The sequence below is a fragment of the Pristiophorus japonicus genome, unplaced genomic scaffold, assembly GCF_044704955.1.
Source record: "Pristiophorus japonicus isolate sPriJap1 unplaced genomic scaffold, sPriJap1.hap1 HAP1_SCAFFOLD_226, whole genome shotgun sequence".
Taxonomy (NCBI): domain Eukaryota; kingdom Metazoa; phylum Chordata; class Chondrichthyes; family Pristiophoridae; genus Pristiophorus; species Pristiophorus japonicus.
The window spans coordinates 526,679-539,437 of record NW_027251973.1 but is presented as its reverse complement, the minus strand read 5'-3'; the positions used below and the strand labels follow the sequence as shown (position 1 = coordinate 539,437).

Here is a 12,759-nt window from a genome sequence, read left to right as displayed (position 1 = left end):
CATCTTGGGACACCCAGTCCTCTACCGTCCCAGCCTGCGCCTCGCACTGGAGGGGTGCCACTAGGCAGACCCATGGCGAGGGGAAGGAGAAGCCGACCCGTCTCTCCTGAGAGGCAGCCCTCAGCAGAGGTTAATCAGGTTGTTTCATTGGGTGAGGAGACCAATGCCCTCACAAGTTCACTTGTGGCGGCCGTCAGTGGGGTGCGTGATGAGGTCGCGACACTGTCTGGTGAAATCTCTGCACTAAGACGGGAAGTCAGGGCTGGCATTTCAGAGGGTGTGCAGACGATGGCAGATGCCGTGAGGGAGCTGGCTTCTGCAATAAGGGCACAAAGGCCGGAGACTCAAATGCCACTCCCACTTCACTCCACGCACCAGCCACCGGTCAGACCCAAGCCGGGCCCCCAAACCCCCCCAACATCATCACAGACCCTATAAGGAAGTGCACTTTCCCCAAGATGTGGGTGAGGGATGGGTGCAGACTTTGTTTCCTGTTGTGGCTGCTGTTGTTGGTATAGTTGAAGTGCACTGTAAAATTTACAATAAAAGATACTTTGCATCAAAACTGAATCATCCTCCATGCAACATTTAGAGACAACTGTAAAAAGTAAAAATTCCTCACCCCTACAGTCATGCATGCCTGCCGCCCTTCGCCCTAGCGGGAGGGCTAGCCAGTGCGTTCTGCAGTCGGCAAGGTAAGACTGCTCTATTTTCTGTCGCTGATTTATCTTTTATTTGTGGTGATGTTGTGCAGCAGTTGTGCTGATGTTGTGAAGGTCTTTAGAGCTTTGGAATCCTCTAACTTACCCCCCACCCCACCTCTGGATACCTGCGCTGATTTCTTAAATGTAGGGAAGGTTTTTCTATGCCCACAAAAGTGGCCACATACACTGGTCTAAGTTAGTTTGGAGTAACTTTCAGCTGGCCAAATTTGCTTCTATGGCCAGAAGAGGTGTAAGTGGCTTGTCACGCCCCCTTTTGGAGAAAACAAACTTAACTAGAAAAAAACCTAACTAACTGACTTACATTGGAGCAATTTAAATGGGGAAATTTGCTATTTTTAAGTTACTCCAAAAAAGGCTACTTACTCCATAAAAACGGGGCAACTCTTGGGGAAATTTGGGCCCTATATACCTGTAGAAGCTCTTGCTATCAGTTTTTATATTTCTTGCTAGTTTACTCTCATTATCCAGCTTCTCTCTTTTTTTAGTCGTCCTTTTGTTTTTTTTAAATTTCCCAATCCTCTGGCCTCTTACTAATCTTGGCAACATTGTATGCCATTATTTTCAATTTGATCCCATCCTTTATTTCCTTAGTTAGCCACGGATGGTTCTCCCTTCTCTTAGAGTCTTTCCTTCTCACCTGGAATATATTTTTGTTGAGAGTTATGAAATATCTAATTAAATGTCTGCCACTGCTTATCAACCATCTTACACTTTAATCTATTTTCCCAGTCCTCTTTTGCCAACTCTGCCTTCATACATTTGTAATCGTCTTTATTTAATATCAGGGCACTTGTTTGAGACCCAACTTTCTCATCCTCCAGCTGAATATGAAATTCAACCATGCTATGATCACTCTTTCCTAGAGGATCCTTTACTATGAGATCATTTATTAATTCAGTCTCATCACACAGTACCAGATCTAAGATAGCCTGCTCCCTGGTTGATTCCACAACGTACTCTTCAAGGAAACCACCCCAGATACACACTGAACTCTTCCTCAAGGCTACCTTGGCCAATTTGAGTTGTCCAATCAACATTAAAATCGCCTATGATTATTGCCATACCTTTCTTACAAGCCTCCATTACTTCTTGATTTATACTCTGTCCAACAGTGTAGCTACTGTTAGGGGGCCTATAGTCTATGCCCTCATTTGGCACATTTGCTTACACAGCAGTGACTACACTTCAAAGGTACTTCTTTGGCTATGAAGAGCCTTGGGATCTTCAGCGGACGTGAAAGGTGCAATATAAATGCAAGTTTGCGTTCCATCCTTCTCTTCCCGCTCGATCCAACATTTAATCAGAATGCCATATTTCTGTTCCTATAGATTTAGGCTGATAAGTGGATTTCTGAGAGTTTTTGTCATTTCAGAAAATGTCTTTCTGGAGTTTCCACACAGTGATTGCCAGGAGTGTGTCGTTCAGTCTTCTGACTCTGGAATAGAAGCATTGAAATCCTTGCCAAAGCCTGCTAAAGTGAAGAACTACGCATGTGAATTTTGAAACTTTACCACTTGCCAGTTCCAGAATGTGAAGAGTCATTATTGTAAAGTACACCGTGAGAATCTGTATTTTGAATGCAAAAAGTGTTGCTTCTTTAGTGGGAAGAAGTAAGTTTCCTTGAGAGTTTCAGTAGTCTGTTACCAGAACAGTTACTGAGACGATAGATTTTTAGATATCAGTTGTCCCCATAGTGGTGCATTCTGAAAAAAGTGTATCTGCATGAATTTTTAAAATTATAAACTATTTATAGATTATTGTTAGAAATTAGTGTTGTTGGGTGAAGAAAGATGGTAGAAAAAGGACTAGTAAAATGGTAAAAGTTATTCAAATTTTCTAAACGTGGCTAAGAGATGTATTTCTAGCCAGCAAAATCACTGCAGGTAATGTAATTGGCATTCACATATTAAACAAAAATTATATATATTTTTAAAAATGACAAAATCATTTTTTTTCAAAAGGAGCCCGAGACTGGAACTTCGGGCTAGACTTTCCACTTCACATCGTCCACCTATCTCCCAAAATGGACCTCTATCGGCCATTTTGAGCAAAAAGTGGAAACTAGGCCCAAAATATCGCCGGAAAAACAGGTGCTAAGTTTCCACTTTGATCGGCGAGATGATCGCCCACACAAGGCCCATCCCAAGTTTCGGCACCTAGCATGCACTTTGCTGGGCCAATGCAAGGCCCAAAAGAGTGCTGAAAAATAGTTGCTTTTTCAGGGCTTGAGGGAAGGAAATGGGCACTACGGACACCGTTTTGAACTTTGGAGGAAGAGCAGAGAATTATTTGTGAGTCATTTAGAGAGTAAAATCGAAGAAAATTGTACTCAGAAATTTGGGACAATATAAATGGGTATTATCAACTTATTTATGCTAAATAGATCTCATATATTGGAATTATTTTGTAAATAGCTTTTACATAGTGAAGTTATGTAACGATATTGTTGGGGCCTATCAAACTGACTGGTATACAGCTTAGAGAGGGCAGACTACAGTGATTAGAGAGTATAGAGTAGAGAGATTATTAAAATTAGTGAAAATAATTATCGATAGTGATGGGGCCCATGCTTTCCCTGCCTTTAATTGCAACTGCTCACACACTGGTTATTGAAAGGATCAATCGAAGAGGTGGCACAGTCATGCGTAGACGGCGATGAAGACAGAGGAGGAGAAGACCGTATTGCCAACGAAGGTACTTGGAAAAGCAATCCTACCTGATCTTGTCTGACAATGCTTGTTTTAGGAGGCTGCGATTCCAGAAGGAGGTCATCGATGAGATATGTCAACTCGTCAAGGATGATCTGCAACCTTCCAGCACCATCAGAACCGCACTGTCCATTGAGGTGAAGTTTACTGCTGCCCTAGTCTTTTACGCATTGGGATCTTTTCAGGCTTCAGCTGGCGACATCTGCCATATCTCTCAGCACGCTACATACGGCTACATTCGACAGGTGACTGAAACCTTTCACGCTCGCAGGATTGACTTCATAAGCTTTCCCAATGACCAGGGAGGCACAGACCGAGAGGGATTTGGGTTTCTCGAGAATAGCAGACTTCCCCAAGGTGCAGGGAGCAATAGACTGCACGCACATTGTCCTGAAAGCACCCTTAAAGAACGCAGAGGTGTTTCGTAACAGAAAGGGATTCCACTCACCTAAATGTGTAGCTTGTTGTCGACCACAATCAAACAATTATGGCAGTAAATGCTACATTTCCTGACAGCATCCATGATGCGCACATCTTACGTGAAAGTGCTATCCATGACCTGTTTGTCAATCAGCCAGAACGTCAAGGTTGGATGCTGGGGATAAAGGATATGGCCTTGCCAGTTGGCTCATGATCCCTCTGCGTAATCCTGGCACTGAAGCACAGAGACGGTATAATGAAAGTCACAAAGCGACTCGCAACATCGTTGAAAAGACAATTGGAGTCCTAAAGCAGCGCTTCAGATGCCTGGATCATTCCGGAGGCAGCCTGCAGTACCACCCTGATCAGGTAGCAGAGTTTATTGTGGTGTGTTGTGTGCTGCATAACCTAGCTATAAAGAGAGGACAAATAATGCCAGATTATGCTGCAGGTCCACCTCCAGAAAGAGATGAGACAGAGAGGCAGCCGGCGAGGATGAAGAGGAGGAACAGGCGGGAGAGGACGTGGGTGAGGACATTGGGGAACTTAATCAGCATGGCGATCTGGCACCGGTACCACCATACCTTTCCCGAAGACCAGTGGCAGTTACACGGCTGCTCAGCTTTTGCGTCAGCAGCTCATTAATGAACGCTTCGCATGAACTACTATTGTTGATATTCAAACGTTCAATTACAGCTACGGTTAATCAAAAGTTTCATTTCCGTGGGGCAACAGAATAAACAAACAAATATGCAGGAAAAACTGTATGTTGTAAGTAACTGAGAGAAGGTACAAAAGTTGTAGAAATGTTTTTATTTTATTAAGAAACACAATTTTTTAAAGAACTAATGAACAACACCCTCCCTCCAACCTCCCCATCCCCCGCACCAACCCACACTTCCCTGAAAATCCCCAAAACATTAGAAGAAGAAATTAAACATTTAAGTATTAATAACAAGTCATCATTTAAGTGTTGATGACAAGTGACCATTTAAGTAATAATACCAAGTAAACTTCGAAGTAATAACAAGTGACCATTTCAGTCATGATAACAAGTGACCATTTCAGTAAGAATGGAAAGTGAACAGTTAAGTAATGATAACAAATGAACATTTAAGTATTGAATACAAGTGCCCAATTTAGTAACAATAACAAGAGAATAATAGTGATAATAACAAGTGAACATTTTTGAAACAAGTGAACTATTGAAAAGCACTCAACCCTCCCTACCTGTGGCCACGTTACCCTCCAGATCCTGTCCCACTCAGTATTCAAACCCCACCAGCCCGTTTGGTCGACGCAGACCGACACCAAGACGTCGTGCAGAGTGGGACGGCAAGACTTCCTGCCGTGATGGAGGTAACGGAGCGGAAGCAGAAGCCTCGGGCTCTACTTCCGAGTCAGGAAGAACTGTGTCCTCCGTACTCGCTTGTGTGCTTGGGATCTCGCTGTGAGTAGACACGACACCTTGGGTTGTGCAGCACTGTGTCCAGCCAGCAATGCATGCCGTAGGGCATTTGTTGCGGCTGTCTGCTCCCTGATCACCTCCAACGTCTCCTGAGCAGTCTGACTGCTCAGAAGACCAGCTGGAAAAGCACGAGCAGAACTAGCTCCAGGTTGTGGAGAACTGGCTCCAATTAGCTGAGAAACCCGCGAACCCCTGGATAAGGTCGCGACCGTCTCCCTGCACAGAGAAAGTAAGCTCTCTGTCTGGTCCTCCGTGGCAGGCGAGTGCATATCACGCTGACCGGACCGCCGTGGGATTGGTGTCTGCAATGTCAGGCTCCTTAGCGTCACCACCTGCACACGGCTTGGTCTCAGTGCCTCATCTATCTCAAAAGAGATGGCTGCAGGTTGCTCCCCCCCCCCCCCCCCCTCCCCTCCCACACAAAAAAAATCTCCTCATCCTCATCCTCCCTGCCCCCCACCCACCACCACCACCATGCACAGGAGTCTGCACTGGCTCCTCCTCTGACTCTTCCTCCTGGGAGTTTCCTGATTGTTCAATGGACGTGTCTGTTGACTCCAGTAATACTTGTTGACCTTTAAAAGACAAATGGAAGTTATAAACAATGTTTAACAATGCAAATCAATTCATCTCAATTTTTCAAGAACTCAAAACATTACCATTAACCCATATGCACAAGCGCTCACCGGCCTAACATGACCTCATTTGAAGATCAATAGTACATCTCAATTGTATAACTCAATTATATATCAAATTAAAGTATCATTGCATAGGATTACCCGCGTAACAAATATTTACTATTGATTCACATATTACATAATGCACAGTTCTCATTACTCACGTGACTAGGGTGGGTTCAGCCACACCATGGGTTGTGACCGAACGGCTTTTTGGCCCCACGAAGGCCACTGCAAGCTCTTCATAGGCGGTGAGCGACTGCAGTATGGCACAGCCCCCACCCGTCCTGCGTTGCTCTCACTGGTTGATGGATATCTTCTTGTGTAATAGATAAGGTAACATTGCACGATATAAGCAGATGGATTTGGCAATAAACATTTAGAACTGACAGATTTATAAGGTCAATTACAAGTTTGCACTACATTGCATAGGAATAAGATATTTTATACTGTAACATTCAACTTTATATTGCGGTGCATAAATGTAATCATTTAATCCTAATTTAGTTATTTAGTCATGCTTAAAGATTACGAGATAACATTGCAGATTCTAATTAGAATTTCCATTCATCATTAAATAATAAATATGGATGGTTTCAAATTTAAATTTCAATTTACTCTTGCAGCCACCAGTAGACTGTTCCATCTTTTGCGGCACGTGTCCGGGCTTCATTAGATGCTGACGTGACCACGTCGGCAATCTCTGCCCAAATCTTCCGATATGTACGGAGGTTTCCCATGCCCACCCCGTGTCAGATCCTCCCACCTCGCTCTAACACTGTTCACTAGGGCCTCATTGGCCGCCTCGCTGAAGGGCTTGGCCCTTTGCCTTTCTGCAGATCCCTCCATTCTTTAAATTTATATGATTTAAGGCTTTGTCAAAATACCTGCTTCCTTTCTCCTCTCCCTCTCTCCCTCTCTCCCTCTCTCCCTCTCTCCCTCTCTCCCTCTCTCCCTCTCTCCCTCTCTCCCTCTCTCCCTCTCTCCCTCTCTCCCTCTCTCCCTCTCTCCCTCTCTCCCTCTCTCTCTCCTGGACCCACACACAGCTTCTGAGTATGTGTGAAGACCCTTGACCTCTCAAAACGCGGGAAGGAGCATCAACCTGCACATGCGCAGTAATGCGTTGCTAGGGATGCTTTTTTTTCATTTACTTCCATTTGCTTTGGGCAATCGTGAGATCGCCGAGAAATTACATTGCCCATTTGACATCGCTGGGCTAAGGCCGAGTGGAAAATCTCAAAGAAAAAAAATGGGCCTTGAGCCGGCGATCAGCACGGGCGATAAGCCCCGCATCGCTGGAACAAGGCCCATTTTTTTCGGCCTTAGCCACCAAGTGAAAAGTCTAGCCCATTCATCTTTAGCCTCCTACTGGAGTAAAAAATTGTGACTCGAACCAAGATGTTTTGATCAAATATTTATGCAAGATCTTGTTCCTGCCGAATTGTTTTTGAAGTTGCCCTGTCATTCGTGGATGAAAACTATGATTATGTGGGCTTTGTACAAAGCGCTTGATATATTTCCCAAGTGGCTTGTGAACAAGATGATGTGACATTGAATTTGAAGGAAATTGCAAACAAGTTTTTTCCCCCCCAAAAAATTGGTTACAGAATAGAAAATGCAATTGGGGAAATAACTGCAGATGGATGTTCTTCTTCCTTCATTGAGCTGCCACATACAGATAGATAGTAATTGTTTTTATCCTACAACGGAAAATGATCTGGGATACTTTTTCTTTAAGAAATTCATGCTCTGAGTGGCCAGGTGATGTTCTCACTCTCCTTCTGTTGTAGCGTGCACCCGTAGTTCTTTGTATTTCATGCTATTGTTGGCAGCAGATCTCGCTGCTTCCCACATCACAAAAGGTTTAAATCGTCATTTACTGTTTTTTTTGGTTGGGGTATGTTCATTTGAATTTTATCGAGTCAGTACCAATTCTGGGTATGGTAGTGTTGTGGTTCTGGTTAGCAGCCTCGAGTTTGTATGTTCAAATCTCGCCATGGCAATTTATGAAATTGAAGTGATTAAATCTGGTAATTTGTGGGTTGACAACCAGGAGGAACAAGAATTTCATTACGGAACTGGAGGATATATCTACCAGTCAGGTTATTGTAAGGTTCAGTTTGTTGCTTTTCCTTTTCTTTCTGAAGTCCTAGACCACATTGTTGCCTCAAAATGATGATCCTAGCACTCACTATTTAAAGCCATCCAGGTTACTGCCCCTTCAAAACTGGCATGTTACTGTGAATACAACTCACTATACTATCTTGACCTTTGCTGCCTTTAACACTGTTAGTGCTTCACCTTCCTTGAATACCTCTCCTCCAGTTCTCCTCCATGGCAAGGCTCTTCCCTGGTTTTACTCTGAGCTGGTGCTCCATAAAAATTGCAACGTCTCAAATAATTTCTCTTACTGTGCTGTATTGTAACCTCTGTTGTACCCCCACAATCTATCTTTAGCCCTCTCCTCTTTGTTTACATATTACCAGAAAACATGGTCAATTTTCACCTATATGTTGATGACATCCAGCTCTGTTGCACCTTACTCCAGTGACCATGGTTAAGACTGGATGAGCCAAAGCTTTCTCTAGCTTTAATGTCAGCAAACTTTAGCTAAATGTCAGCCATCTTCTTCAGCACTCGCAAATACTTGCGCACGTCCTAGCCTTAGTTCCATTTCTCTCCCGGTTGCCACCGCGACTAAACAGTGATGCAAAGCCTTGGCTTGCTGCTACTCCTCAACTCTGCTTCTACCCTTGCATTAGTTCCATCACCAAAATCACTTTCTTTCACCTCTGCAGCACCAGCCTCCGACTCTATCCTCTCCACTGAGATGCTATGTCAAAAAGAAAGCTTTTATTTGATGCATCTCATTATTTTTCTTTATCACAGTATATTAGGGTTAGCCGGACATCGGTGGTGGGGAAAATGCTGGAATCAATTATTAAAGATGTAATAGCAGTGCATTTAGAAAGCAGTGACCGGATTGGTCCAAATCAGCATGGATTTATGAAAGGGAAATCATGCTTGACAAATCTTCTGGCGTTTTTTGCGGATGTAACTAGTAGAGTGGATAAGGGAGAACCAGTGGATGAGGTGTATTTGGACTTTTTTGAGTAACAGTCTGGAAAACTTCTGCATTGGTAATAGGCTTTCAAAGGCACAAAAATGCCTGTGGGCTGTCTGTGGATGTCCTTACATGGACAGATCAGGCTTTCTTCTGCCAAGAACCAATTTTCTTTCTCAGAATAGGGGTGAATTCACCATGGACAAACTGCATCCTGGTAAAATGGTCAGCAAAACCCAGAAAATGAAAAATTCTGCTGCCCCTCATGACCCCTTCCTCAACATCTTCAACTACAACAGCGGGCTCCAGAGGTAGAGGGAGGCATATCTGACTTTCACACCATGTGACTGAAGTTTCTACTAGATGCATGTGTTATAGATATCGTGGAAGAATGTGCCCCCCCCCCCCATATAATGGACAATCCTCAGATCTTCCCAGGACAGTTTCAGGATGAGTGACAAAAGTGCTTACAGACAATTAAGATTTTACCAAGGAAACATTCAGGGAAGGGGAGGCTTCTATAATTCCAGAAATATGGTATGATTTCATCTGATTCTGTACCTTCTGTGTGCCTTTTGAAGCAATAATCCAAAATGGTAGTCTGTGGCTCATAAAAGCAATATGATCAACAGATTAGCTATATCTATAGGCTATAATCAGAGTGGGCTGCACAGAGTGGTCCTACACGGAGTGTTTCTAGACTGAGTGCTAAATTGGTGGTGTGGAAATGGAATGGAGAGGCTCGGATGGGGTATCAAACCATGGTGAAGAGGCGAGATGAACTGGGTAAAGAATTAGAGGCCAGAAATATAGTAGCTGAAAAAGCAGTTGCCATTGGTAGAGCAGAGGAAGTGATGACATCCTGTGTTACTACTACAACAAGAACAAATGTGCACTTGTATAGCTTCTTTAATGTAAAATCTTCCAAGATGCTTAATACAATAAGTAACAACAAAACTAGACATTGAGCCAGGAAGTGAATGATTAAGGCACGCAACTGAAAGCTTGGCAGAATAAATTTGTTTTAAGGAGATTTTAAAGGTGTAGAAAGAGTTGGGGAAAACAGATCTGTTTAGGCAAGGAGTTCCAGAAAGTAAGACCAAGCCCTGCCATCAGTGGAGGGGCAAAGAGAGTGGTGGGGGGAGGCGGGGGGGGGGGGGGGGGGTGGGGTGGTGGGTGGATGAACAGAAGGCTGGAGCCAAGAACTGAGCGTTCAGGAGAAAATTAGAGTTTGGGAGATTGAAGATATTTTAGGGTTGAGGAAAAGGCATGAAATGGATGGAGAAGGATTTTGAATTTAATAAGCTGAGGAACAAGGAGCCAGTGTAGGTCAGCAAAGACATCGGTGAGTGGGGCAGAGTTTGGACAAATTAGTGTTTATGCAAGGTGGGTGATGGTAGGCCAGCAAGGATAGTGTTGGGTAATAGAGTTTGAAGGTGACAAAAGCATCTGTAATGATTTCGGTGATGTAGGGGTGAAAGTGGACAATGTTGCCAAGGTGGATGTAAGCTGTTTTGTAAGATGTAGACACCTCAAATCACTGGAAAAATACCACCAACGATTCTCCAAGATCCTGCAAATCCCCTGGGAGGACAGACGCACAGTCAGTGTTCCCGATCAGGCCAACATTCCCAGCATCGAAGCACTGACCGCACTTGATCAGCTCCGTTGGCATTGTTCGCATGCCTGACAAGACCCCAAAGCAATCGCTCTACTCGGGACTTCCGACATGGCAAGTGAGCCCTAGGTGGGCAGAGGAAACGTTTCACCCTCAAAACCTCCTTGATAAAATGTAACATCCCCACTGACACCTGGGAGTCCTTGGCCAAAGACCGGCTTAAGTGGAAGAAGAGCATCCAGGAGGGCATGGAGTACCTAGAGTTTCGCCGTTGAGAGCATGCAGAAATCAAGTGCAGGCAGAGGAAGGAGCGTGCGGCAAATCAGTCCCATCCTCCCTTTCCTTCAATGACTGTCTGTCCCACCTGTGACCGGGACTGTAATTCCCATATTGGACTGTTCAGTCACCTGACAACTCACTTTTAGAGTGGAAGCAAGTCTTCCTCAACTTCGAGGGACTGCATATGATGATGAAGCTATTTTGATGTTGAATGGGAAATGAGGGTTACAACTTAGCTCAACATTGAACAAGATGCCAAGATTGGAAATAGTCAACATGAGAGTGGTCAAAGAGAGGCATGGAGTATTCAACAGAACACAGTTTATACAAGGGGTCTTGTTGTCATGGCTTATCTCTTCCTGAGCTAGAGAAAGTTGTTTGGCAGCACGGATGCAGTTGAGAGCTCGGTGCTGAAGAGGGAGAGCTGGAGTCCTCAGTGTAAAAGGTGAAAGTTGTTTCTTTGCCTGCAGATGATGTCGCTGAGGGACTGCATGTAGATAGGACTAGTAATCCAGACGCCTGAACTAATAATCCAGTGAACGCAAGTTCAAATTCCATCATGGCAGTTTGAGAATTGAATTAAGTTTTTTTTTTAAACTGATATCCGTAGATGTCACTATAAAGCTGTTGAATTCATAGAATCATTGAAATTTACAGCATGGAAGGAGGCGATTTCGACCCATCATGTCCGTGCCGGCTGACCAAGAGTTATCCAGTCTAATCCCACTTTCCAGCCCTTGGTCTGTAGCCCTGCAGGTTACGGCAATTTAAGTGCACATCCAAGTATTTTTTAAATGTGGTGAGGGTTTCTGCCTCTCCCACCCTTTCAGGCAGTGAGTTCCAGACCCCCACCACTCTGGGTGAAGAAATTTCCCCTCAGATCTCCTCTAAATCTTCCCCCCAATTACTTTAAATCTAGGTGGGAAAGCACGTGCCTGGTTCCATTCTTAGCTATCTAATCGTAGCCAGAAAATCTTCTGCAATAGCTTCTCTTCCCACTCTCACATCGTTATCTCTGGTGTCCCCCAAGGATCTGTCCATGGCCCCCTCTTATTTCTCATCGATATGCTGCCTTGGCGATATCCGAAAACACGGAGTCAATTTCCACATGTACACTGATGACACCCAGCTTAACCTCTCCACCACTTCTATCGACCCCTGCTTGGTATCTAACTTGTCAGATTGCTTGTCCGACATCCTGTACTGGATGAGCAGAAATTTTCTCCAATTAAATATTGGGAATACCGAAGCCATTATCTTTGGTCCCCGCCACAAACTGCTTCCCTAACCACTGACTCCATCCTTCTCCCTTTCATCAATCTGAGAGTGAACAAGACTAATTGCAACCTCGGTATCACATTTAACCCTGAAATGAGTTTCATATCTGCGGCATAACTAAAACCGCCTTTTTCCATCTCCGTAACATTGCCCGCCTCCATCCCTGCCTCAGCTCATCTGCTGTTGAAACCCTCATTCATACCTTTATTACCTCTAGACCTGACTACTCCAACTCATTCCTGGTTAGCCTACCACATTCTATTGATGGGATTGAAGGCCAATAAACCCCAGGGCTTGATAGTCTGCATCCCAGAGTACTTAAGGAAGTGGCCTTAGAAATAGTTGATGCATTGGTGATTATTTTCCAACAGTCTATCAAATCTGGATCAGTTCCTATGGACTGGAGGGTAGCTAATGTCACACCACTTTTTAAAAAAGTAGGGAGAGAGAAAACGGGGAATTATAGACCGGTTAGCCTGACAACAGTGGTGGGGAAAATGTTGGAATCAATTATTAAAGATG

General features: G+C 44.1%; 1 protein-coding gene across 6 annotated transcripts in view; it reads left to right on the top strand.

Annotated features, from left to right (window-relative positions):
- LOC139245640 (zinc finger protein 462-like) overlaps positions 1–12,759 on the top strand; it is a 238,632-nt gene that overhangs the window by 56,827 nt on the left and 169,046 nt on the right. The window lies entirely within an intron of this gene.